Here is a 6,000-nt window from a genome sequence, read left to right on the forward strand (position 1 = left end):
CAGTCATCAGCGAACATCCCCATTTCTGACCTTATGTTGGAGGGAAGGACGTTGATGAACCAGCTGAAGATGGTTGGGCCTAGGACACTGCCCTAGGGAACTCCTGCCTCGATGTCCTGGGGCTGTGATGATTGACCTTCAACCACTACAACCATCTTCCTTTGTGCTAGGTATGACTCCAGCCAGTGGTGAGTTTTCCCCCCCGATTCCCATTGACTTCAGTTTTACTAGGGCTCGTTGATGCCACAGTTGGTCAAGTGCTGCCTTGATGTCAAGGGCAGTCACTCTCACCTCACCTCTGGAATTCAGCTCCTTTGTCCATGTTTGGACCAAGGCTGTAATGAGGTCGGGAGCCGAGTGGTCCTGGCGGAACCCAAACTGGGCATCATTGAGCAGGTTATTGGTGAGTAAGTGCCGCTTGATAGCACTGTCGATGACACCTTCCATCACTTTGCTGATCATTGAGGGTAGACTGATGGGGCGGTAATTGGCCTGGTTGGATTTGTCCTGCTTTCTGTGGACAGGACATACCTGGGCAGTTTTCCACATTGTCAGATAGATGCCAGTGTTGTAGCTGTACTGGAACAGCTTGGCTAGAGGCGCGACTAGTTCTGGAGCACAAGTCTTCAGCACGATAGCTGGGATGTTGTCGGGGCCCATATCCTTTGCTGTATCCAGTGCACTCAACCGTTTCTTGCTATCATGTGCGAACAGTATGTTTAAATCTGAGACACTGATTGGGACGGGGAGGGAACAGAATTCCTGGCAGGGGCCAAAGACCAAGTCTTTGGTCTTCGCAATGTTTAATTGGAGAAATGTGTAGCTCATCACAGATGGACGTCGGACAAGCAGCGTGAGAAAGCAGAGTCAGCGGAGGGTTCAAGAGAGCTGGTGGAGATGTGGAGCAGAGTGTCGTCAGGGTACATGTGAAAGCCGATCACTTGTCTTCGGCTGTCTCCAAGGGGTAGCACGTAGATGAGAAATAGGAGGGGGCAAGGATAGATCCATGGGGAACTCCAGAGGGAACAGTGCGGGAGCGGGAAGAGAAGCCATTGATGGAGATTCTCTGGCTACGACTGGATGGGTAAAAGTGGAGCCATGTGAGGACAGACCCACTGAGTTGGACAACGGGGGAGAGGCATTGGAGGATGTTGTGCTCGACCGTGTCAAAGACGGCAGAGGTCGAGAAGAATGAGGAGGGATCGTTTACCATGGTCACAGTCTCATAATGTGACGACTGGGACTTTGGTTGCTGCCATTTCAGTGCTGTGGCAGGAGCAGAAACCCGATTGGAGAGATTCAAACATGAGGCTGTGAAAAAGATGGGCAGAAATTCGGGAGGCGGCAAAACATTGAGGAAAGGGAGGCTGGAGATGGAGATGTACCTGCCTGACTCTTCACCCATGTGCCAAACGGGACGAGTCCCGTGAAATACCCTCCTCTGTGAAATACACAAACCTTATTTGTGATTCAATGTTATAGAAACAGTTTAACTCATTTCACTTTTACAGAATATTCCACGCGCTCTGGCTGGGCGACTGGAATCACCAGTTCCACCGGAGCAGTTTGCTTGTTGCAGCTACAGAGTTAGAGCAAAGCTTCTGATGTTCTCTTTATACCAAACTGTCTCAGAAAATGCAGCATCGTCACCTCCTGTGTTACATGGAATTAACAGCAGAGAAACAAGCTATTCAGCCCAAGTGTTCTGTGGCACTTTATGGTCCACACGAGCCTGCTGCCAGCGCTCTTCATCTACCCCCATCAGCATAACCTGAGATTCCTTTCTCCCTCATGCATTTATCAAACATCCCATTCAATGCACCTTTTATTTGCAGTGAGGCTCAGCAACATGGAACTTACCTTCTGACCGATCCTGTACAATTCAAGTGATGCTGATCCTCCGTCCCCCCACGGCCACCACCCCCCCCTCAAACTGGCTCAGCCCTCTGCCACCTCACTGGCCCAGATACCCGCCCCCTCCACTGGGCCAGGCCCCCGCCGCCCCCTCCAGCCCAGCACTCCGCACCCTCCCCGCCACACTGGCCTTGGCCGCCGCACCCCACACCCACTGGCACAGCTCCACGCCCTAATTAAAAAGTAATGGATAGCATTAGATTGAAAGAAGAAGCTTATAATGTTGCAAAGAATAATAGTAAGCCTGAGGATTGGGAGAGTTTCAGAAACCAGCAAAGGATGACCAAAAAATTAATAAGGGTAAAAAATAGAATGAGAAAAGTAGCAAGAAATGTAAAAGCAGATAGTAAGAGCCTCCACAAGTATGTAAAAAGGAAGAGAGTAGTAAAAGTAAATGTTGGTCTCCGAGAGGCTGAGACAGGAGAAATTATTATGGGGAATAAGGAAATGGCAGAAACGTTAAAACAAATATGTTGCATTTGTCTTCACAGTTAGCTCTGATGAAGTGGAATCTGTATGGGTAGAATTGAGAAATACCAAGGGGCAGAAAACATTAGTGGGAGTGGTATATAGACCTCCAAACAGCAAGGCAGAGGTTGGGGATGGCATTAAAAGGATGCCACTGTCTGATCTCACTGGGCCCATCCTCCCCGGGTTACACACTGTCTGATCTCACTGGGCCCATCCTCCCCGGGTTACACACTGTCTGATCTCACTGGGCCCATCCTCCCTGGGTTACACACTGTCTGATCTCACTGGGCCCATCCTCCCCGGGTTACACACTGTCTGATCTCACTGGGCCCATCCTCCCCGGGTTACACACTGTCTGATCTCACTGGGCCATCCTCCCTGGGTTACACACTTTCTGATCTCACTGGGCCCATCCTCCCCGGGTTACACACTGTCTGATCTCACTGGGCCCATCCTCCCCGGGTTACACACTGTCTGATCTCACTGGGCCATCCTCCCCGGGTTACACACTTTCTGATCTCACTGGGCCCATCCTCCCCGGGTTACACACTGTCTGATCTCACTGGGCCCATCCTCCCCGGGTTACACACTGTCTGATCTCACTGGGCCCATCCTCCCCGGGTTACACACTGTCTGATCTCACTGGGCCATCCTCCCCGGGTTACACACTTTCTGATCTCACTGGGCCCATCCTCCCCGGGTTACACACTGTCTGATCTCACTGGGCCATCCTCCCCGGGTTACACACTGTCTGATCACACTGGGCCCATCCTCCCCGGGTTACACACTGTCTGATCTCACTGGGCCCATCCTCCCCGGGTTACACACTGTCTGATCTCACTGGGCCCATCCTCCCCGGGTTACACACTGTCTGATCTCACTGGGCCCATCCTCCCCGGGTTACACACTGTCTGATCTCACTGGGCCCATCCTCCCCAGGTTACACACTGTCTGATCTCACTGTCTGATCTCACTGGGCCCATCCTCCCCGGGTTACACTGTCTGATCTCACTGGGCCCATCCTCCCCGGGTTACACACTGTCTGATCTCACTGGGCCCATCCTCCCCGGGTTACACACTGTCTGATCTCACTTGGCCCATCCTCCCTGGGTTACACACTGTCTGATCTCACTGGGCCCATCCTCCCCGGGTTACACACTGTCTGATCTCACTGGGCCCATCCTCCCCGGGTTGCACACTGTCTGATCTCACTGGGCCCATCCTCCCCGGGTTACACACTGTCTGATCTCACTGGGCCCATCCTCCCCGGGTTACACACTGTCTGATCTCACTGGGCCCATCCTCCCCGGGTTACACACTGTCTGATCTCACTGGGCCCATCCTCCCCGGGTTACACACTGTCTGATCTCACTGGGCCCATCCTCCCCGGGTTACACACTGTCTGATCTCACTGGGCCCATCCTCCCCGGGTTACACACTGTCTGATCTCACTGGACCCATCCTCCCCGGGTTACACACTGTCTGATCTCACTGGGCCCATCCTCCCCGGGTTACACACTGTCTGATCTCACTGGGCCCACCCTCCCCGGGTTACACACTGTCTGATCTCACTGGACCCATCCTCCCCGGGTTACACACTGTCTGATCTCACTGGGCCCATCCTCCCCGGGTTACACACTGTCTGATCTCACTGGGCCCACCCTCCCCGGGTTACACACACTCTGATCTCACTGGGCCCACCCTCCCTGGGTTACACACTGTCTGATCTCACTGGGCCCATCCTCCCCGGGTTACACAATCATAGAAACTTACTGCACAGAAGGCCGCCATTCGGCCCATCTTGTCCGAGCCGGCTGACAAAGATCTATCCACTCTAATCCCACTTTCCCGCACTTGGTCTGTAGCCGTGTAGCTTACGGCACTTCAAGCAGTTTTTAAACGTGATGAGTGTCTCTGCCTCAACCACCCTTTCAGGCAGTGAGTTCCAGACCTCCACCACCCTCTGGGTGTAAAAAACTCACCTTAAAACCCCTCTAATCCTTTGACCATCTGCTTTAAATCTGTGCCCCCCTGGTTATTGACCTCTCCACTAAGGGAAATAGGTCCTTCCTATCCACTCTATCTAGGCCCCTAATAATTTGATACACCTCAATCGAGTCTCCCCTTGGCCTTCTCTGTTCCAAAGAAAACAACCCCAGCCTATCCAATCGTTCCACATAGCAAAAATTCCCCAGCCCAGGCAAAATCCCCGTAAGTCTCCTCTGCACCCTCTGGTGCAATCACATCCTTCCTGTAATGTGGTGACCAGAACTGCACGCAGTATTCTAGCTGCGGCCTAGCCATACAGTTCACTCATTACCTCCCAGCTCTTATATTCTATGCCTCGGCTAGTAAAGACCTTTCTCCCCAGTCCATCCACTAGAGGGTGCAGAGCAGATGTAATTTTTTTCACCCAGAGGGTGATAGGGGTCTGGAACTCACTGCCTGAAAGGGTGGTAGAGGCAGAGACCCTCAGCACATTTAAAAAGTACTTGGGTGTACACTTGGAGCCATAACCTACAGGGCTGTGGAGCAAGAGTCTGCAGGACAAATTCATGGAATCCATTCGGGACAGTTTCCTGGAACAAAATGTCATGGAACCAACAATGTTAGAACTTGTATTGTGTAATAAGACAGGGTTAATTAGCAACCTCATAGTAAAGGATCCAGTGGGGCAGAGTGATCATAATATGTTAGAACTTCACATTAATTTTGAGAGAGTGACTTGCCTAAGTCCGAAACTAGTGTCTTAAACTTAAATAAAGCCAATTACATAGGTATGAGGGGTGAGTTGGCTGAGGTAGATTGGAAAAATAGATTAAAAGGTATGGCAGTAGATTAGCAGTGGCTAGCATTTAAAGAAATATTTCATAATTCTCAAATAAAATACATTCCATTGAGAAACAAAAACTCCACGGGAAGTGATCCAACCATGGCTAACTAAAGAAGGTAAGGATAGCATTAGATTGACAGAAGCTTATAATGTTGCAAAGAATAATAGTAAGCCTGAGGATTGAGAGAGTTTCAGAAACCAGCAAAGATTGACCAAAAATTGATTAAAAAAGGGGAAAAATGCAATGACAGAAAACGAGCAAGAAATCTAAAAGCAGATTGTAAGATTGTCTACAAGTATGTAGGAAGGAAGACAGTAGCAAAAGTAAACATTGGTCCCTTAGAGGCTGAGACAGGAGAAATGATTATGGGGAATAAGGAAATGGCAGAAACGTTAAACAAATATTTTGTATCTGTCTTCACAGTAGAAGACACAAAAAGCATATCAAAAATGGTGGGGAACCAAGGGTCTAATGAGGGTGAGGAACTTAACGTAATTCATATGAGTAGCGAAAAAGTACTTGAGAAACTAATAGGACTGAAAACCGACAAATCCCCTGGACCTGACCGCCTACATCCTAGGGTTGTAAAAGAGGTGGCTGAAGAGATAGTGGATACATTGGTTTTGATCTTCCAAAATTCCCTAGATTCTGGAATGGTCCCAGCAGATTGGAAGGTCGCAAATGTAACACCGCTATTCAAGAAAGGAGGGAGAGGAAAAACAGGGAATGACAGGCCAGTTAGCCCGACATCAGTCATTTGGAAAACACTGGAATCCATTGT

This window comes from Somniosus microcephalus, unplaced genomic scaffold, assembly GCF_052327205.1.
Source record: "Somniosus microcephalus isolate GS21.2 unplaced genomic scaffold, FLI_Smic_1.0 unresolved_chr9, whole genome shotgun sequence".
Classification (NCBI taxonomy): domain Eukaryota; kingdom Metazoa; phylum Chordata; class Chondrichthyes; order Squaliformes; family Somniosidae; genus Somniosus; species Somniosus microcephalus.